Source organism: Symphalangus syndactylus, chromosome 5 (genome assembly GCF_028878055.3).
Source record: "Symphalangus syndactylus isolate Jambi chromosome 5, NHGRI_mSymSyn1-v2.1_pri, whole genome shotgun sequence".
Lineage (NCBI taxonomy): Eukaryota > Metazoa > Chordata > Mammalia > Primates > Hylobatidae > Symphalangus > Symphalangus syndactylus.
In genome coordinates, this window is record NC_072427.2 from 9,681,026 (window position 1) to 9,703,457 (window position 22,432).

At 46.7% G+C, this 22,432-nt stretch overlaps 2 long non-coding RNA genes across 2 annotated transcripts in view; one reads left to right on the top strand and one right to left on the bottom strand.

Annotated features, from left to right (window-relative positions):
- Nucleotides 1-22,432, top strand: part of LOC129482027 (uncharacterized) — a 200,300-nt gene that overhangs the window by 85,425 nt on the left and 92,443 nt on the right. Inside the window, exon 7 of the long non-coding RNA XR_010120952.1 lies at nt 1,423-1,690. This is a non-coding gene — a long non-coding RNA (uncharacterized lncRNA). The remainder of the gene's footprint in view (nt 1-1,422; nt 1,691-22,432) is intronic.
- On the bottom strand, nt 6,118-8,333 carry LOC129482026 (uncharacterized). Its single transcript, XR_008657577.2, has 3 exons — nt 8,006-8,333; nt 7,474-7,580; nt 6,118-6,737 (listed from the first exon to the last, which is right to left on the bottom strand). It is a non-coding gene; the product is annotated as an uncharacterized lncRNA (long non-coding RNA).

The following is a 22,432-nucleotide window of genomic DNA, read 5'->3' on the forward strand; positions in this document are numbered from 1 at the left end:
ATGTATTGTCATGATCTCTCCAAAAGTCATAAGGGGCTGTACATTCTTTCACCTTTGTATCATCTAGTGTCTGCCCCTTGATAAATCATTAGTAAGTTTTTGATGAATAAATGTTATATTTTTTAGATCCTGGCTTTGTTTTTTTTTTTTTTTTTTTTTTTTTTGAGACGGAGTCTCGCTCTGTTGCCCAGGCTGGAGTGCAGTGGCACAATCTCGGCTCACTGCAAGCTCCACCTCCCGGGTTCACGCCATTCTCCTGCCTCAGCCTCCTGAGTAGCTGGGACTACAGGCACATGCCACCATGCCCAGCTAATTTTTTGTATTTTTAGTAGAGACGGGGTTTCACCATGTTAGCCAGGATGGTCTCGATCTCCTGACCTCGTGATCCACCCGCCTCAGCCTCTCAAAGTGCTGAGATTACAGGCACGAGCCACCGCGCCTGGCCAATGTTTTATGTCCAGATAAAGATTCTAGTTATTGCCTCCTCTCTAAAACCCAATTTCAACTAAACCAACCAAAAATGTAAGTTTTAACCTACAATTCACTTTGATGATTTTTTTCAAAATATTTTAAACAACATTTTAAAAATTACTTTCAACGTACCTTCTCCTTTATAATGAGAGTAGGTAAAATACAGAATATTCAGGTATTTTACTCAATGTGCAGACAGAGGTCCAGGAATTCACCTCTACTCTGTGTTGACCACACTAAATGTTGAGGTCGAAACCCACCCAACCTCAGTCCCCCTTAATTTATACCCTACCCCATTTAGGTGGCCTCCAATAAGAGTATATGTAATGACATGACTTATAAAATACAAATTAAAATAAAACGTGCAAGAAAGGGAAGAGCGAGGGTCAATAAACAAATGTGAAATAGAAAATAGAAGAGTTACAGTTATAATAGTTAAGCCTCCAGGCTTAACTAGGCTAAAAGGGAATCACGGTTATTAATCTTAGGAGAAAAATTAAAACTTCCAGTTCTCAAGGGAAGTTGAATTTTTCCCTTCAAAGTAAACTTCAAAGTGGTTGTTCCATGGAATCTCATCTAGGAGCACTGAATAGTGACAAGAACAGTATTCTCAGCAACATTCTCATAGCACAAGGTGGTAATGAGGTTACTTATGGCTGATGTTGTCACTTCCTTATGATTTGGCTATGATCAGAGTGTGAGTTATGATGGACTGGTTTTGACCAAACAAATTTAAAATCATCCTCTTTGGGCTCTGTGGTTGGTAGGCACGTAGGTGGCCTTCTCAAGAATCCCTACTTCCTGGTGTTCGTGCCTTTATGTAATCCCCTCCCCTTGAGTGGTTCTGTGATTTGTTTCTAAGCCTTAGAATATGGCACAGATGATGGGATATTAATTTTGGGATAATGTTACATGAGGCTGTAACTTTCCTCTTGCTCATTTTGCTTGCAGACTCTATTGACTGTCCCTGAGCAGGCTCTGAGGAAGTAAGCCTCTTTATGGAGAAGCCCATGTGACAAGGAACTGAAGGTGGCCTCCAGCCAACAGCCCTTGGTAAGGAACTGAATCCTGCCCGTGACACATGAGCTTGAAGGTGGATTCTTTCACAGTCAAGTCTCAGAAGGTACTTCAGCCCTGCCAACACCTTCACTGTGGCACCAGAGACCCTGAGCCAGAGGACCCAGATAAGTCATGCCCAGATTCCTGCTCCACAGTAACGGTGAGGTATTAAATATTTATCTATCTTCTTAAGCTGCTAAATTTGTACTAATTTCTTAATGCAGCAATAGGTAAATAATACACATTTTCAAAAAATTTAGAGCAGAGCATATGCTTTTTCTAGGCTGAATAGCCCATCCAGGTGGGACTTGGGAACACTGGATGGTGGTGTGTTTTCGGTTTTGGTCACTTTTCAATCTTTCGATTATGATCTCTCATTCCCTCATCAGTACTGAAGTCAAATCTCAAGCAGAAAAGCCATGATTAATATGTGAGTAACCTTGCCATGGAGTCAGAGTTATAAACAGAGGTATGATATGTGTGCTGAGATAATTAGGAAGTCGTAAAAACTAAAGGGCAAAAGTGGAACATGTGTGTGGTTGGTGATATGATTTGGTTTTGTGTCCCCACCCACATTTCATCTTGAATTGTAATCCCATTATACCCATGTATCCTGGGAGGAACCTGGTGGGAAGTAATTGAATTATGAGTGATGAGTGAGGTTCCCCTGATGCCGTTCTCGTGATAGTGAGTGAGTTTTCATGAGATCTGATGGTTTTATGAGGGTCTTGGCACTTCTGTCGGCACTCATTCTCTCATTTCTTTTCTCTCCTTCCGCCATGTGAAGGAGAACATGTTTCCTTCCCTTTCCACCATGATTTTAAGTTTCCTGAGTCCTCTCAGCCATGCTGAACTGTGAGTCAATTAAAACTCTTTTCTTTATAAATTGTCCAGTCTCGGGTATGTCTTATTAGCAGTGTGAGAATGGACTAATATGTTTGGGCTTATGACAGGTGGCATGAAGCACTTCTGTGGTTCAAACGCTCTCCAGGCATTTTGTCACACATAAAAAAGCCAGTCTGTTTAAAAAACATATACACATGCAGACCCCAAAAGGGACTTTGGGTGAATATGTTCAGTACAGAGAAATAATCTAACTTTTGGAATAACAGATCTAGGATTAAATAAACTTTTCATTCGTTCATTCATTTAACGAATAACGTTTGACTATCTTCCATGATGAAGATAAAGGAGAAAAGAGACCCAGTCCTGCCCTCAAACTCACAGTCCAGCAGGGATAAGAGCTGTGACTATGTACTAAAGATATACTAGGTACTGGGATACACCAAGAACTTGATACACATTGGCTCATTTGATTCAAAAAGCAAAAGTTTGGTATTAGCTCACTTTAACAGTTCAGTAAACTGAGGTTTAGAAGTCATCAAGCAGGTAAGTAGCAAAGCTGGAATTTGTAGAGTCTTTGGACTCTACCACTTGCCTTTGACCTCTGACTGTATTCTTCTTATGATAGTTTATCACATTACCAAAACAATATCTGTTTATTATAAAACATGTATAAAATATGGGTAAATACGTGGAGAGAAAAGTTCACTTGATCTCACTACCATCTTTATAGCTATTATTCTAAAATGTCTTAGGATATTTTAGTGGGAAGATGGATGAATAATCATGTATATGGCCACAGTTTATTAAGCAATTTGTGCTTGATCTTTCAGGTTCTTTGGGGTTTCTTGCTGCAGGGATTGTTGCAGTGACCTACTTAAAATCAGTAGCTCTTTTGACTTTTGTAAAAGCTTAAGCTTAAACTTCTAAAAGAGATGATGCTTCCTTGTTCCAAAAAAGGAAAAAGAAGGATTATCTTAACTGGTTTAAAGGAGAAAGAAACTCCATCTAGACAATTAAGCAGAAAATGTCAGTGGACCCTACATGCAAGGTGGAGCCAGCTTGGTGTTGGTAGAGGTGAGGAGCCCACAGAGAGGGCAAGTTGTGTGGTTCATCAGTGAGTCTGGACCCCAGGCCACAGGGACAGCCCCAGACATGACAGAAAGTCAGCAGCACTTCTGCATCCAAGGCACCATGGGGCCATGTGTGTTGGAATATAAGCATTGGAGAAACTATGCCAGTCTCCTGAGACAAATGGCCTGAGGGGTCCTTCCAATATTTTAGGGCTCCTTGAGATCCAGAAATCCTTGCACACCTCTGAGAAGGGGACAACTCCTGTTGTGACTGAGACAAAATGTCCTGCCTTTCTAGTGCAGAGATGCTCAGAAGGAAGTGGAAAGAAAATCACTTGATACTTCTGATACCCCTGACTTTGTAGACTAAGACCGACAAAATCCATGCTTGCTCTGCCATCACTGCAAATATTAATTTAGAGGGTATGATGTAGAGAGTGTGATATTGCATTGAGAGTCCAAGAACCCCTGGTTAGTAACACATTCAGCTGAATGGCCTTAAGAGCAAAAATGAGGTTTTTTGGAAGAAAGAGAAATTCTACCCCAATTCTCCAGCATCGGCTCCTGTCTAGAGTTTTTAGCCTGTCAGCCTGTCCCACAATTTTAAGATTTACCCAGCCAAACCCCACAACTGTGTAAGCCAATTCTTTGAAATAAAACCCCGTCTATCATCTGTCTGTCTGTCTGTCTATCTATCTATCTATCTATCTATCTATCTATCTATCTATCTATCTAATCTATCCATTTACCTATCTATCATTTATCTACCTTACTGGTTCTATATTTTCTGGAAAACCTAATTGATTGCAAACTGTCATTTGCAAAATTGAAAAAGGCATCGTCTGGATTTATCAAGCACTTGGTATATATAACTCCTAAATGACTTATTTATTTTTTGACTTTATTAGAGCTTATGCCCGGATATAACGAGGGCAGCAAAGAGAGAGAGAGAGGGAGAGAAATTCCCCCAACTCTCTGAAAAGTGCCAGTTGGATTTTCTTATTAAGCAAGCATGGGAACTGGCATCAGGGGAAGGGTGTGTAGGCTGGACTGGGCAAAGCCGGTGGGGGGTGGGGGGTGGAGTATGCAAGTTGGCATTATCTGGTTATTATGGTTACCTTAAATATTGGGCAACCTGGTGGTCTGGCCAGCAGCAACAAGGCCGTAAATCAATTGTTCAGCATTCCTTCCAAAGGTGGGACACTCCACAACCTTGGTTATCTCCTAAGGCCAGTTCCTGGAATTCTTAGCAGTGAGGTAGTCATGTGGGTTTTGTGATCAGTGGAAATGCATAGAAGAATGCTCTAGTGGTGATGAGCTGAAGGAAGCCCCATCTCTACTCTGTCTCAATTGGATGAAGTCCGCCCAGATTATCCAAGATAATCTTTATCAAAGTTCAACTTATTGTAGACATTAAACACATCTGCAAAATACCCTCTTGGCAACATGTAGATCCACGTTCAATTGAATAACTAGGTAATACAGTCTAGCCCAAATGACACATAAAGCTAATCATTCCTACAAGAAAGGGAAGACTCAAGCTGGACCTGAAGGATAATTAGGAGACAAAACAAGGACTGGCCTGGCAGTGAGCAGGAGCAGTGGAGAGTCCCAGGCGGCTTGCAGCTTGTACGGCATTTGGTCATATGCAAGTTCTAGAAAGGGCAATCTGGGGAAAGTGTGGAGCGTGATGGGGGAGTAGGTTTAGAAGGCTCCAGAAGAGCTGTTAGTCCCAGTCCAAACACTGACAGTGAGAATAGGGAAGAAGGATACAACAGGGAAGATAGGGAGATATGGAAGACACAGACTTCACAGGCCTCAGTGACCCTCCATGTCAGTCACTGCTCATCGATCTCTATGTTCTTTTTGTCTCTCTCTGGTCTTGATGTTGACATCTTTTTCAACATCATGCTCTGTTTGGCCATCACCACTGTGAAGAATCTCTAGTGGGGGAGGCAACAGCTCTCTATGGGGGTAGCAACATTGTGGCCACAGTTGTGTAGAGTGCATTGAATCCAGCACACTGGCACACACAAGCTTAAACCACACACTTGTGTGCATGTCCCTGCACCAGGATATTTTTGACTGCAGAAGCTAATTCACTCACATTTTTAATCTTACCTGGAAACTTGTGCAGTTGGAGATTCAGAAATAGCTTTTAAGATATTCGCTTTTGAATCCGTAACTAGAAACCTGGCCCATATATCTCTCTGAACAAAATGGAAATGGAATAGTATAGCATAAAGGTGAATAGAGACAGTAGGTGGGTAAATATTTCAAATCTCAGTTCTATTCCCACAACAATTCCTAGAGTCTTACCTAGGCAGAGAGTGAAATTCCTCTTTGATCACAGTCTGATGAAATTTGTCTTTTTCCAGTGTTTTTGCAGCAACTACCACTCATAATAGGTTGCTTCAAGATCTATAATAGACCCTGAATCTGAAATTCACGAAGTGCCCTCAAGATCAGCCTTGTGTTTGCTGAGTCTTAACTCTGCCCCAGTAGGCACACTGGTCCTTAAGTCCCCTTCTGAACACACGCATGCCTGTCTCATGGCCCTCATCCCCCTCATTTTTCTCCCTGAGCACACCAGGACGGCCCCCAAGCTTGTTTTCAGCTGCTTTTAGCTCTAATTTCAGAAAAAAACAAAACAAAACAAAAAATCAGTATCTTGTATACAGCATTTGAAATTATTTTATTCAGAAAAGTTCATGCTGGGCATGTATGCCAAGCTCTGAGCTAAGCTCCAAGGATCCAGAAATATATGAGAAACAGTGTCTTGCCCTCTAGGAGCTCTAGAGAAAGAGAAATGGAGACAATGAAGAGAGCCTAGCCCTGGCCTTGAATAGGGGAAAAAAAAAGGCAATATTGGAGTTTGGCCTTGAGTAGACATCCAGAATACAGCATTCCAGGGCTAGCATAACATACTAGGCTGCTGAGGATGGTCTCTCTTGGAGGAAATTCAGAAGTGGGAGAGGGAGCTGTGGCACTGGTAGGACAGAAACTTCAAAGACCAGGTGGTGGTGTCTGCTATAGAGCCATCTGATTGCCCTTTCCAGTTGAGTTCCAGGTGGTAAGGGGAAAAAGAAAAGAGACCAGTTCCCTGGGCTGTTAGCTAACTCCATGATGGCCAATGGAAGAGCTTCAGGGTAGGGACACTATTGAAAAATCAGGACCAGCAATATGGGTGAAACAGGACACTTCTCCTCTTTATCTTCTGAATCAGTGGGGAAGCAGATGGCACCCTTCGCCTTTGAACCCTTTGGATCCTTCCTTGAGAACAGCTGTTCTCTGTAAACAAAGAAAAAGAGGATAATTAGAGGCAGAATGGCACACAGAGAAAGACATCCCAGATGACGGACAGGAAAACAGAGAGAATGGGTGAGAAGGAGAACAGTGCTCCCTAAACGTTCTCTCTTCGTATACACAGAGGAAAGATTATCTGCAGAACACATTTGGGTACATGAGTGATTGTCCAAGGCCCATCCAGCCACTCTGGGGACAGCATGCATTGCTGTCATCACAAACCTGTAACCCATGCTGACCGAGAAGCTGCAGAATGATGCTGCCATTCCAAAGGGACAACAGGAGAGAAGTTGCAATCAAAGGCAAACGTAGAGACAAAGGACAGGAGGGTACCCAGGATAAGAAAGGCCAGAGTGAGCTTGGAGAGGGCAGAGGCTGCAGGAAGGGAGGAGGCTCAGTAGTGGGCAGCTGACTATGCTTTGAGCTATCACCGAAGAGGCTCCTCTGGTTTACACTTCTTAAAGGAGAATAGGCACCGTCTCAGGAAAAGGGAGCAATGAGTAAATATGCACGAGCAGCACTTGGGAGTGAGGAAGGGGGCAGCCAAGGCACTGGAGAGGCTGAACTCTGGATCTCCTAACAAATGAATGGGGTCCTCCGTCTCATCCCTCCCACCATCCCTGGCAGCACCCATCCAGGTTCAGGAAATGGAGAAGGGAGGCAGTCAAGAAACTGGAGTGTTGGCTTTTGAGGCACAGACTCAGCCCTGCCACCTACTTACCTTCATTTGCAGGCCACACCAGGCCCTTGAGGCCTCCTGGGCCACCCTTGAAAGGCCTCCAGCTGCAGGGACATGTCATGGCTTCTGAGAAATGTCACAACGAGGTTCTGCAGGAGAGAACACAGGGGTGTCAGGACATCCCCTCAGCATCAGGAGCCCACATTGAGTGAGAGCCTTGTGGCCCAGCCTCATGGACTTGGATTTTGGGAAAAGCTCATCTCTGACTTGAGTAGGAGGCGCCTCAGGGCTAGGATCTCTTCAAGCCCATTTGGGAAATAAATCTGGGGGGTTTTCAGCTCCTTTCTCCAACCCTTCCAGCCTGCCCAAGTGCACAGGGGCTGCCCCTCTTGCCCTTACCACCTGCCTCTCATGCCCAGCCCCAGCCACTGATCTGAAGGGGCTCTGACAATTCACATTAAGAGACTTAGCAATGCTGCAATTTCATAAGTGTCTTCCCACAAAGAAATGGTAGCCTAATAGGAGCCAGACCTACATCTGGATTTGGAAACTGCAAGGGCAGGACATCAGATACCTAGGACAAGGCAGCCTCTGAAAAGAGGGGGCGATTTCTTGGTAGAGGCAGGAGTTTTCCTGGGCCCCTGACATCCCAGCTGGGGCCAATCCTCATGCCCTTCCTTCCCCGAGGCCCAGGCGGCCACTAAAGACAATGATCCCGGAAAGACACCCAAATGGATTGCTGGGCTTAGCGGGGATGGAGCAGCCTGGTCTGAACAAGATGCATGGGCTGGCCTTTTAGAAGCACCTTCTTCAGGAGAGTCCTGCACTCAGGAACTACATGGGAGAAGTGAAGTGAGTGCTCTAAAGAGCAACTGCCAGCACATGCTCAGAACCCTGTGGGCTGCCCCAGAAGCCCCAACGGACGCAACTGCCACTGGGCAGGTGGGGGAGGGGTGGCAGCTTGGGCAGCCAAGGGTCCCTGTCTCCTACAAACTTCCTGCACACCTGGGGAAGGCAGCAGCTCTGGGGTCTGCAGGGGGGCACCTCATGGTTCCCAACGCTCCTAGAAGTGAAAAGGGATTCAAAGAGACCCACTTGATAACCTGTCAGGCTGCATAGCAGTGAGGCTTCCTCCTTTAGTAGGGTCTTGAAATTATATATCTATATACAAATAGATAAGTATACATATACAATATACAGGGTGGCTGTAGGTTTGCTACAGCAAGGCAGTGAGTGAAGGTGATGGGTGTGCAGTGGTGGACTCTGGAACCCCTCAAGGGGCTCCCCTGCTGGATGCAGAGCTGGAGCCTTTGGGCAGCTGACCAAGACAAAAGGGAAGAGGGACGAGACGGAAGGCAGGGCCGCAAGGATGCAAGGCCTTGTCTACTAAGTCCAGCTCTCCCATGTAGGCCATCACCCCGACCTATCTGAGCCTCAGTTTCTCTGAAAGGAAAATGAGTCATCAAGAGACAAATACACAGGAGGAAAGGAGAAATTGTGAGGACAAAATGTGAGAAATTGTGAGGGCAAAATGAGGGAAGGAAAAAGTTACAGAGATCAAGTAGAACCACTGACAGGAGAGAGCCTTTGGCGAGATAGGGACAGGAGGTGAAAGAGAGGGGAAGTGATGGGAAGCCAAGAAGAACTGGGTGGCAAGAAGGAGGAAGCTGAGGGTGGAATGGTGGAGACCTGGGGGAAGTAATCAGGAACCAGGGCTGAAATGCAGAAGAAACAGCTTACTGGACCAGCCAGGTTGGCAGGGTGGACCTGGGACGTGCAAGTTGTTTTCTTCTCGTTCCAGTCAGAGGCAGGAGACAGGGAGTGAAGGGGGCCAGCTAAGGAAGGACAGGAGGAGGACAGAAAGCCCAAAGTGTTCTTCTCCTGTCCCCTCATCCTGTCTCCCTCCAACCCTCCCAAAAGCATTGCCCCAGAAACAAGGGAATGGAACCCAGGAAGGTGGAGTAGAGGGATGGGGTCTGGGCATCCTTTCCAGAGAGAAATGATAGCTTAACAGTGATCAGCTGAATGGCCGGGAAACACCCCCATAATGGTGGAGGCTGAGCATCCAGTACTTTAGCCTAGGGGAAGGGGACAGGCTTGAGGTCTTCCCGCTCTTCAGACTCTAGCCGAGGTCTCCTGTCCAGGGAAGCTCAGGTGTGAGGGAGACTCAGAAATGGCTCCCACGTGGAGGAGATTGGGCTGCCTCCTCTGGGGAGGCTGCTTGAAGCCTTGTGGGTACAGCACAGAATAGCCAGGAGAGGGGGTTGCCAAGGCATGCCCCCCTCCACAAGAGCCCCCGTGAGGCTGCTCCCAAAACCCTAGCAGGAGCACCTCCACTTTTCCTTCCTCCAACCCCAGGGGGTGGGGGAACTCCCTTTGGACCCAGAGAAGCCCTCACATAGTCCTCCCGCTGGCCAGCTCTGCTATCTCAGGGCCCAGTGCCCTGGGAGAAGATGGCCATCACTGCAGATGAAAACCAGAATTAGACATCTGGGGAAGAAGTGTGATCCCAAGGATGGAAATAAATGGCTCCCCACATTGCTCAGTGCTCCTCTACTAAGCAAGAGGAGATGGATGTAGGATTTCTCTTCAGGCAGGGCTCTGGAGCATCTAACTGTGGTGTTGCTGTTGGATCATGCTCACACATGTAGAGAGCCAGCAGAAAAGGATTTTGTGGGGAAGGTCCATTAAAACCTTTCTAGGTAAATCAGAGTACAACAGACCCAACTGCCAGGTATCCTGGCATCCTGGCCAGGACACCACACCACTCACTTCCCTTTGCATTTCCCTATTGCCACTCTTGTCTGATGTTTGTTCAGGAATTCACCCATCTGTAAGCTCATTGCTTTATGAAATATTTGTGGAGCTTTGCTGGGCAGAGGGGATACAAAAATGAATGAGACAAAGTTCCTGCATTCAAGTACATTCCTGGGTAGTGAGAAAGGGCAGAATGACATACTGAGAATGAAGAGAGAAATACAGGATGCAGGCAGATGGCTCAGGTAGACACACCCTTTAGTCCCTGCTCTCATGGGTAAATACAGCTACTGGGAGGAAGTTAACATCAAAAAATCCTCCAGGGGAGTCAATAATAATATTTGTTGCCTCTCACCAGGCAGATAGAAAGTTGGAAACCAGAAAGTTCTTTGCCTACTTGGGAATTTATAGTTTAAAACCAAAACATACACCTATTAATCGGGGTCCTTCCCTTGAGCAGCACCGATGTCGGGGAAAAGAAAACTACGTGGCAAGTTAGGATACAGTGGGAACGGTCTCCAAGACAGCCATTGAAAATGCCCCCAAATGCTGGAGACCTCAGGTTTGAAGGGGTTCTGATGGCCATATGGACTTATAAGGGACATGGTTCAGAGGTTTCCTCAGACCAGCATAGGACTTGGGGAGGGGGAGCAGGAAAGCCCCCAGGATCCAGATTTTGGGGATGTCAGTGCTACAAGGGCTGGGCTGGTGGCTGGAAGCTGCGTCCTTGGTGTCCCCATTTGAAGGGCAAAGGCCCAGGGGCAGGTACCAAGAAGATGGGGACAGCCCAGATGATGGTTAATGGAGTCTTGGCTGGGGCGGGGGAGGGGGTTCCTGGAGGGGGCCACGAAGAGGTGGAGTGACACTGGAGTATCACCAAGGTGGTGCTTCCTTGCCACCAGAAAGCCGGGCCTGGGGAGGAGAAAGGAGGAAGATGACTCAGCTGGAGTGACAGCCTGCCTGCTCCCTGCTGCCCCTGTATTGGGCTATCACTGCTGGGGAGTGCATCCAAACAGAGGGCTATTTGACCAGCCTTAAATACCCACAGGACTCCCAACTCAAGAGAGACAGATGGGCAGAAATAGAAAAGTAAATGCTGAGATTATATCTGAAGAAGGAGAGAGAGCACAGCAAGAGCAGAGCAAAGAGTCAGGATGAAAAACCTCATTGTGTCAAGAAAAGAAGGAAGGAGAGGAGAGGAAGAAGAGAGTGTCCCTTAGGATACCAGAGTCAGAGTGAGGTCAGGACAAGGCTAACAGCGCAGGAAGAGGTGACTGGCTGGACCTTGCCCAAAGAGGGTTGAGCCTGAAGGCTTCAGGGATGTGGTCTGTGCTTCCTTCCTCTGCTCCTAACTCTGGGGACATGCCTCTCTTGGGGATAGAATGCAGATGAAGAGAAACAGAAGTGGCCAAGTCAGGAAGCCATGGGCTGAGGGCGCCCCAGGTGCCCACTTCCCTTGGGGCAAAGCTCATCCCTAGTTTACGAGTAGTGCCTGACAACTGGCCCCTGTCCTGGGCTAGTCCCAAGCCCGTACGGGCAACAGGGCAGGTGTTTTTGATCCTCTCTCCCACCTTCCAGCCCTATCCAGGTGTCTGGGAAGGCTTCTTGGAGCTTCCCCCTACTGTCAAAGAAGCCCCTCCAGCAGCTGCCCTGCCTGACTGGGCACAGCTGACTCTGAGGAGAAGATGCTCACAGCCCCATACCTTTTTTCTTTTTTCTTTCAAAAAGATCTGCATCTTAACTACAGTCTGTTTCCCACTGAGAGGAACGTGGCTGCATAGTTGATGTCAAGGAGAGAAAGGACTGTTTGGGGCCGAGGGGTGGGGACATGGGTCCTGGATCCCCCTCACCCTTCCCTGGCACTCAGGCAGCCCTGGGAAGTTCAGTTATGAGGAGGACGCAAGGGACCCTAGCTCAGCCTCCAGCGGGTGGGCTGGGAAAGGAGTGGCCCTTCGTCTGGGGAGGGACTGGGCTCCTCTGTGCCCAGAAACTACATGGATAAGCAGTTGCGTGATATGCACCTGAAGCCAGTCCCCAGGAAGCCCTGCCATTGAGAGTCAGTGCCACCACACGGCCCTCTCTGCACCCCTAGACCCCACGGATAGGGAGGCGGGCTGGTCCTGGGCCCACAGGACCCCTCAAGTGGAGTGAGGCTCCCCAGCTCCTCTTGCCCAGAGAGCTCTGCCTATGAAAGGACCCTCCAAAGAGATCAGAGCTGAGAGATGGTCCAGGCTCCCCTGTGACAGTTGTAGCGGTAAAAGGGGGGGTCTCAGGATGAGATCTGGGTGCCTGAAAAACGGTCCAATCCCAGTGCTGGGATTACAGTTCCAGAGGCAAGCAGCAGCAGCCTGCTCCATGAGGTTAGGCTGAGGGCTGCTCTTCTGCTTGGCTCCCAAGGTGGTTTGCTCTGGATCAGCTGCTTTGAGTATTTGACCCGTGAGGGACCTGCCACTTTCAGGTCGTCTTGGACCCCAAGGCAAAGTCTCACAGAAGTTGCCACTCATGACTTGCCTGAGTACATGGCACCGAAACAAGCAATGCTGGCCTGCTTTCTTTTCCTTTCTCATGCCACCACTCTCCACAGTCATGTCTCCATTCACTCATGTATTGTTCACTGAACAGCTATTAACTTGGGCTTCATGCAAGATGTAAAATAGTGAGTGGCACGTAGTCCCTAACTTCAGGTTGCTCACTGCATCCTGGGGAAAGATACGGTCCTCATGAGGAGGGGGGGTATTGGTGATGCTCACTGGGGCCTTCCTTAGACTTCAGATATCAAGCCCCCATAGCCTGTCTGTTCTATTGTACCTCATAGGGAACTAAAATAACTTTAGATTGTAAAGGTAGCTAAAATGTCACTAGAAAACAACTTTAATTAGAAAATATTTTAGGCGTGGCAAGGAGTGAGCAGGCCTCTGCCCATCAAGGTCTCATGGTCTTAAAGGAGATGCTGCTTTGAGTGACTGAAATCCCATTGTCTGCCTTTATGCCATACTGGCATTTTGAGGACTAGGAGAAATCTTTGGGGCTACATGTCCAATGTGGAGAGTGCCCTGAAATTCTGGAAACTCCATCTCTTAAGGGTTCTGAGGGTGTCATACGGGCTTATCAGGAACAAGCATCAGATGCTTCCCGTGACCAGCACAGGACTAGGGGAGGGGGAGCAGGGAAGCCCCCAAGATCCAGGTTTTGGGGAGGTCAGTGCTGTAGGGGCTGGGCTTGTGTCTGGAAGCTGCCTCCTTTTGTGTTCCCAATTGAAGGGCAGAGGGTGGGGGGCTGCTCTTAAGAAGATGAGACAGCCCAGATGATGGCCAAGTGGAGTCTCGGGGGCTCTTGAAGGGGGCCAAGAGGAGTTGGGGTGGAGCTACAGTATCATTCAAGGGTATCATTCACATGTTACTTCCTTGTGATTAGAAAGCCAGTTTTGGGGTATGATTAAATGGTAAATTTTTTAATGCATGTGTTTCATTGCAATTTTTTAGATATGGCATGGGTAGGAGAGAAAGTGTCCTCCCTTCAGCTTTGAGGATGGAGAGGAGTGACGTGGCCAGAACCCTCTCTGCTGTCACTCTTTGTGGAGCCCCAACACATTCTTTACAAACAAGGAATGCCAAAGGAGGGCATTTTCATCTGACTCAAATGCCTAGAGACCTCAGGACCCTGGAGAGACAGAGACAGAGGTTCTGGGGTTATATTTGTGGACTGAGACAGAGGGAGATAAAGCCCCCTGAGAAAGAGAGAGAACAAAAACAGTGGTGGGGAAGATATGATCAGAGACAAAATTAGAGACAGTAAAGGTGGAAACAAGGCACCCAGAGCGGCAGAGAGCCTCAGCCACAGGGGGAGAAGAGAGAAGTACAGAGACCAAAATATGAAATCGTTGGGCATAGTGAGCCTTCGGCTGGCTGTCTTCCAGGGGAAGAGTCAGATTCCTCTGAATTTCGTGGTTTAAAGAGACAGAAATTGAGTCATTAGAGATTTTCAGTGGAGGAAGGACAAGGGATAGACAAGTCTCTCCTGGGACAGAACCACCAGTATTCTCTGTGATTCAGAGATGTAAGTTACTTGCCTTATCTAGAGTGGCTCATCTCCTTGGCTACCAATTGTCTTGCTACCTTCTGGCCAGGTATAGGGCCCAAATCAACTAAGAAGAGTGAAGAGAAGAGAGAAAGAAACACTAGAGCAGAGGCCTGGCTGGGCGTGACACTGCTACTATCATCTGAGTCAAGCAATTCCCGAAGCCGCGAGGTTAGCTGAACCTAGGCCTCATCTGTAGGGATTCTTTGTGGAGGAAATATGCAGATGGAGGGTGGTGGCGGCACCCGGGGTACCTGAGAAGAGTGCTCGGCCTTTAGAGACCCAATTCCTGCTGCTGCCCTCATTAGCTGCCCCTTGGCAGCCAGGGACCCACAGCCCTGCCCTGCAGGCTCTGGACAGCTTTGGTCACAGCTCACCTCCAGCCTGGAAAGGCCTGGTGGACAGTTCTGTGCTTGTTTGGGAAGTCCCCCTCTTTCTACTCTTTAGTCCTTCCTCCTCTTATCTGGTCTCTCCTTTCCAAAAAGCCTTAAACTTTCTCAAAAGCAGAAAGGCAAAGGCATGTGTATGAGTTTCTTCCCCAAAGAGAGTTTAAGCTTAGTAGTGGACATTTCTTAACAAAATGAAAAAGATGCAGGGTCAGGGGCTGGCTACTTTTCAGAAAGTGGGCAGTTATTCATGGTCAGGTGATTTCCTGACTTCTGCAAAAGACCAACCCAGAATGTTTCTCACTTTATTCCCTTCCAAAGCCCAGGCAGCCTTGAGAAACCTTCTAAGCGGGTCCCAGGCAATACTCTCTTAGAAGGAGAACAACCTAAAATGCTAAGCCTGCAAATGGGAATTCAGAGAAGCAGAAGACTTCTCAGGAATGTCCAAATCACAATAATTAAATAAGCAAGACACCCTAACCTATAGTCTAGGGCCCAGGACTAGTCTGGTTCTGACAGGGTTTTCCTTCATCAGTGGCCTTTGACTCCAGCTAACTTCGAGAGACTTATTCCTGTAGGATAGCCCACACATCTCATTGATGAATCTGCTAGGTTAGAGAAGGATCTGCGTCCTTGCCCTGTGAGAACCTTCTGCCTGCAGTAAGCTCCCAGTCTGAAGGGGGCATACAATCAAGTGTATAATCCTGTGGTCCCATGTTAAATGCAATATAATGTCCCCTATGCCCTGATGCCTAGGAGAGAACCCTAGAGTCATCAAAGCAGCCATAGTAAAAGACTGCAAGGCCTGGCAATCTCTTTAATGGAAATGCCTTTGGAGATATTTGGCCTGTCCTCAGAGTAGCACATGGCAAGGAAACAGGCTCTCACTCCCTGGGGGCGCAGAGGTTTCCAAGATTGTGGTCTTGGGTGACTGAAATACAGTGCTTGGATCAGGAACTCTTTGCTATTTCCAGGTGGAGAGTTGAAAACCAAGAGAAGGGAAGCGATGGGTCAGGAATTCATCCCTCATGGACCATCCCTTTCCTGTCGGTGGAGCCTTCCAGGAAGGAAGGAAGGCGGCAATGAGAACAATCTGGCTAATGAGGTTAAACTCAAACAATAGATCCGGTGAAGGAGGTTGCTTTGCCCTCCCTGGAACGTCCATAGGCCTTTCTTTCTTCATGGTACCTATTTTGTCATGCTGTAGACAATTAAAATTTTTAACATAGACCAACACAGACGCATCCTGCATCCTGCTCTTGCAGGATATGCAGGATGTCCTGCAGCAAGGCAAAGTATGGAAAGCAAGAGCAGAGAAGAGCAGAAGAGTCCTGAAGAAAACAGACATGGAGTGCAGGGGAGGCTAGGGGAAGGGAGAGGACAGGAGGGGAAGAAAGGGGAGGGAAAGGGAAGAGAAGGGGGATGTGGGGTCTTGGGAGTCAGAGCTGGGTCAAGGGCATGGAGATCCAGGAACCTTTGTCCAGGAATGCATACCTTGGTCCAGTCTTGCTCTGGAAAGAGAACTGTGATGTAAATGAAAGACCACAGTTCCATCAGAACTGTGATGGAAATGAAAGATGGTCAGAGGCACTTGGAAACAAATCACTGTCTGACTTGCCTGTTCCCCCTTCTGATCCTCAGCATAAGTTTCTGAGGGAGAGGAACTCCATGTAGAATGGGCTTCGATAAGGCTGCCAAAGAGGAGAGGAAAGGAAAAGAGGGCGTTTTGCCAAAGGGAGGGGCTGGGGCTTGCTCCCAGTTAGCCCTCTGACAGCTTGCACTTTGGAATGTGTGTGTAGGTTGGAGGCAAGGGCATGGGGCAGAGAGAGGGCTGTGGTTAGGGGAGAGGCTAGTGGTTAAAGGAATTCAAGTCCTTGTGAGGCCAGCTACTAGACTTCCATCCTCCAGGCTTTTCCCTTGAGGTCTTCATCCCTATCTGGTTCTAAGCCAGGCCGTATCCCAGATTCGGCATTGAAGAGAATTTAGATTGAGCCAAGCCCGCAAACTCTCCCTTCAAAATAGGCACTCCCAAAACTAAAGGGGCCCTATTGACCCCAGGAAGAACAATAACAATCAGGGCCAAACTTTGAACTTTTTTCACTCCTGGAAGGGATGTATATCCATACAGGAAGGAGAGTGAACTGCCTGCCCCAAGGTAGGAGGAAGAATGGCTTCCATCAAAAGCTTGAGCATAACCTCATTTTTATGCTATAGGAAATTATCAAATGACCTATTATTAGAGCTTCTTTTAGAAAGACAAGGCAAAATTTGGCTGTTCAGAATGCCTTGCCTAGCACATTGGGAGGCCAAGGTGGGCGGATTGCTTGAGCTCAGGAGTTCAGTACCAGACTGGGCAACATGGTGGAACCCTGTCTCTACTAAAATATGAAAAAAAAAATATATATATATATATATATACACACACACATATATATATACACACATATATACATATACATACACATATATATACATATATACACATATATACATATATATAGAGAGAGATTGCTGGGCGTGGCAGCGTGCGCCTATAGTCCCAGCTACTCAGGAGGCTGAGGCAGGGGAGTTGCTTGAACCTGGGAGGTGGAGGTTGCAGTGAGCTGAGATTGTGCCACTGCACTCCAGCCTGGGTGACAGAGTGAGAGTCCGTCTCCAAAAAAAATAAGAGTGCCTTGCTCTGGTGGTCTGAACCAGTCATCACCCTTTTATCTCATTATTCTCTTTCCTTGGGATTACTCCCCATCTTCCTGTTTCTTGGCTTTGATCACTCCCAGTTCATTCCCAGGCAACTCCTTTGGACTGATTCTTGTGTCAGGAGACTTTACTCATGCTGAGCCCTGAGTTCCCTGGGAAACCCACATCTCTTTACTAATAGGACTTTGTGTTGCAAATGAGAATGCCTGTTTTGAAATGAGCACTTGCGGACTCTGTTCTTTTTCACAAGCATTTTTTTAATCTATAAATTTAATATGTATCCTTTATTTTTTTCATTAAGGGCTCAAAGGACTTGTCTTGATCTGTAGTTTTGGCTACACCTGCTTGGGAAAGTATGGTCTGGGAATTCCTGCCACCACTAACTCACTGACTTCCACTTGCCTGAGATCTATTGGGATTCCTCCGTTGCAGATGTTCTGACACACTGAAGCTATGCCTTACCTGACAAGCTAATACCCAATTCCTTCTAGAACTCATGGATTTATATTTCTGTTCTCTCCCCGCTCTTGTCCAGACCTTTACATCCTGGATTCTTTACCATTTCTGCCCCCAGGACTCTTGGATATTGCATTGTCACTCATATCCATAAAACACCTTAGGAACTGGACATTAATATATTAATATTATTCAAAACACATCCATGGAAGCTCAAGTGCAAGGCATATACTCTAATAAGTCTTGGGGATTCAAAAATGAATGAGAAACCGTGTCTTTTCCTCTAAAAAGCAATCTTGTAAAATCGCATCCAGAAGCTTCCAAGACATTAGAGGTGACGTTGAGTTTGTAAAATAACATAGGGAGTCAATTACTTGGATGGCAAATGGAAAAAATCCTTGAAGCCTCTAGTCTGTGAGTGGCTGGGGTTGGGCTTAAGAAGTTCCTGGGAAGAAGCTTGCTGACAGAGTAGATACTCCCTGGACTGAGTCAGGCTTTCTGGATGTGATTCTAATAATGGGGTCCACAGTTGGAGAGGGAAACCCCATTATCAGAGTTCCCAGCTAGAAGAAGACAGAAAGCCGGTGGGGCGAGTGTCAGAAGGTTTGGTTTCATGTCTGTTAACCAAATGGTGGCTACTGGAAAAGTGAAAAAAGAGTGATCAAGGAAAAGGCAAGGCCAGAACGGACCCGAGGAATGAAACACCACCTCCAGGGCACCAGGTCCCCCAACCCGGAAGCTGCTTGCTGATGTCCAACTCCACCCCTGCCTTCTAACCCCGCCGTAGCCATCCCAGTGTCCTGTTCTTCCTATGAAAGAAAAAGTCAAATGGATGAGCCACAATGTCCCTACTAGGGAAAGAGAATCTGCAAGGTAGGGAGAGAGATAGCTATATAGAAAGATACAAAGAGATACGTAAAAAGAACAAGACATAGAAATAAAATAACAAAGAGTGACAGCAGCAGAAAAATAACAAAAGAACTGGTTGCTTCCCCTAGGAGAAAATCCAGAGTGCAGAGCAGTGATGAGGGGATTGGAGGCAAGCAACAGATAGAGAATGCCAGCAGAAGGCAGAAACAGAGGTGTCCATGTCACAGACCCGGAGGGATTCAGAGAGGGCAAAGGGCAGAAGCGGGACTCTAGCCATAATATTCTGTCCCAGCGAGCCCACCATCTGTCCCTAGCATGCTCATGCTTCTCCCCACACATTCACAGCTCCTGCACAAAGACAAAACCATACAGGAAAGCACTCAGAAAGCAGCAGGATGAGGGAATGCAAAGAAAAGGCAAATGAGGGAAGCGTTGAAAGATACAGGGAAGAGAGAAGGAGTTCTGGCCTTTTGTGTGGAGGCCAGAAAGATACCCAAAAGGCTGAAATGTGCCCCACAATCGTCACAAACCCTACCCCCAGGCAGGCTCCTGGTACACATGGAAGCAAAGGAGTAAAAAATATGGTCGGATGAATCGCTCGGGGCCTGAAATATCCCCAGAAAGTTTCTCTCTTCAGCTTTTGAAATAAGTTATTCTAACTCAGAGCTGATGGTGCTTCAGACACATTTGGATGCTATCCAAAGCCTAGGTCCCCATCATTGCCCCTTGCCCTACTTAAGGCAGGAGGAGGTTGTCTGGTGTCCACTAGACACCATCCAGTGAAGTGCTCTTGAACTCGGGAACTTGTCTCACCTTAGTACAGTGAGGGAGTGAGGTGCTTGCTTCATTTGCAATCACTGGCCTTTGGCCTGGTGTGAGGTCCTAATCCTGTGCTCTGGAGCGGAGAGCCAAACCTCTGTGCTCATCCCAACAGAACCTCTTCCAGTGGCAGCAGGAGGGAGGGGAGACAGTTGAAGTTAGAAGATGCTTTGCTGTATTCACCAAGTCTTCAAAAGAAGAGCACTGAAGTGCTGGGGACTGTTTCTCCTTGACTTTTTAGCCTTGATACAGTGGCCACAAAGAAGAGCTCTTCACAATAGAAGCTTGTTATGTTTGCTTTGCCATCATCCACCATAAAGCCTGGAATGCAACCTTCTTCCCTTTTCAGTAAACATCTACTGAGTAAATCATACAAATATATCTGCTTTCTCGGGAATTTTACTAAACTACTGTTTGATGGTAAATTCAACTTCAGAGGGGCTTCAACTGTAGCTTGAACCGGGTTTCTTCATGACAAGATATGGGTGAGAGAGAGGGGAACCACAAAAAACCTGCATCATAATTCAGGTCAAAGCCCTAGGACCAAGTGTAAAAGCTGGGCCCAGATTTTCCTTCAGCTGAGACCTGGAATTGGTCTTGATCAGTTTATTTCAGGGGACACATTCCTTTGTAGGGCCCAGACCAGTGCAGGCACAGAGCTGTAGAAAACCCACAGCAGTCTCAGACTTTTCAGAGAAACTGCTCTAGCTTTAGGGTTCATGTCCTAAAAAAAAACACCAGTCCCAGTGCTCATCTACTTGTTTCTCTCCTTTGTCTTCAGATTTTCTTACCCTTCCTTCATGCTTTAGTTGGCTTTCTGCTGACTTACTTAATAGATACATGAAAACACTTGAGAACTCTTTATCTAAATTCATTGATGAAAATCACTTTACTTGGCAAATACTTGTTGAGCTTTATCTTATATTGAACTCCTGGTAGTGTTGAGAACTCAAATTCAATTGAGAATTTGTTTTCCCCCACTGAGAATGTCACTGTTGAGAAGGGAAGGGCAGACTGCGGGAAAGGAGGCTGGAGTCAGTCAGGGAGCAGAGTGTCCTTTAAGGAGTCATCCTATGGGAATTTGCAAATCACAGTGGGGTTCGAGAAAGTGACAGTGGGTAACTTCTTTCTATTCCCAGTTGGAGAATAAAGAGCCAGATGGTCAGCATGATGAACAGGGAACTCCCCTTTAGATGTCATTCTTCTCATGGCAAGTGATGGCAGCGGTAGAGGCAGAGGCTGGGGCATCTGAGAAAGTGGGAAAATGAGATTTCCACATGGTTTTCGAAGGCAGGGTGATCCTAGTTGAACCAGTTGCCTCTAAGGTGGCAAAACGGTGCCCTGTCCCTTTCCTTCTATTCTCACATTGCCCTGTTGACAAAAATGGCCAAACTCCGTAAAATAGTTGAAGAGACTTATTCTGAACCAAATAGGAGTAACCATGGCCCATGACACAGCCCTCAGGAGGTCCTGAGAACATGTGACCAACGTGGTCAGGGTACAACTGGGTTTTATATATTTTTAAGGAGGCATGAGACATCAATCAAATACATTTAAGAAATACATTGGTTTGGTTCAGAAAGTTGAGACAACTCAAAGCAGGGGCTTCTAGGCTATAGGTAAATTTAAATATTTTCTGGTTGACAATTGGTTGAGTTTATCTGAAGACCTGGGATCAATGGAAAGGAATGTTCAGGTTAAGGTAAAGGATCCTGGAGACCAAGTTTTATTGTGCAGAGGAATCTTGCAGGTGGCAGACTTCAGAGATAGAGAGCAGATTGTAAAATGTTTTTTTTCTCAGACCTAAAAGGGTGCCTGGCTCTTAGTTGATTGTCTCCTGGATCTTGAAAGAAAGGAAGGAAAACAAAGGGGAAAGGGGATTCTCTATAGAATGAGGATTTTTTCCCACAAGAGACTTTGCAGGGCAATTTCAAGGTATAGCAGGAAAATATATTTTGGGGTAAAATACTTTGATTTTCTTCCTTGTTACGCCAGAGTCAAATTGGAAAGTAAGTCACAATATACAGGGTCAAATAAAACCCATCTGATGAGATTTATGGCTTATAGAGCATGACTCCCCAGACCCCTTAGGATAGGAATTTGGGCAAGGTAAAAAAAAAAAAAAAAAATCAGAGCTTTGTCTTCAGTCCCTTTGGCCATTCAGGCTCCAATCATCCCTTTCTGTCTAAAAATTATATTAGATGAACAAAATAAGAGGCAAGCAGACAAACTAGGAAGAAGGAAATAGGGAGACAGAGAAGTAAATTTTTTCAGATGTCTAGAAAGGCAATGTAAAGATATGATGGCCAAAAAAAGAGAGCAACACAGAAAAAGAAAACTAAAGATGCAGCAGGAAAAAAAGTAATGCGTGGAAATGTGATTTGATGGCAGAGGCCTAAAAAGGGAGGCTCCCGGACAGATGGAGGAAGAAGCACAGACATGAAGGTGGTGGTGCTGTCGGCCATGCCAGGCCACTTTCTTCCCCTGAAGGGCAGTGCCTGGGGCAGCTTTATTCCTTGGTTCCTAGAAAGGGACATGAAATGTGATTTGACAGAGAAGGTACATCCAGAGAACATGTAGGGGGCAGATGAGGAAGCTGTGACAAGAGCATGAAGGATCTGAAGGTCCAAAGTATGCCCACCACTTCCTCACTTCACCTAAACCCCATCCTGTTTTTGTACCTTCACCGCAGCTGTAGATGAATCATGGGCCTGACCCAACTGAGCTGAAGGTAATAAAGAGAAGAAAGAAAGGTGATATGCTGGGGGCTTAGACTGTGGCATGCTGTGTCCGAGCCTCCACTTCCCTTCCTTATCACAGTCTAATTTGCTTTCATTAATACTGCCCTTTATCTGAGGGCAGCATTCGGGGAGCTGACAACCAGAAACTCATCCTTTCCTCTTAGGGGTGGTTGCTGGGAGGGGTTGGAGTGGGGGAAG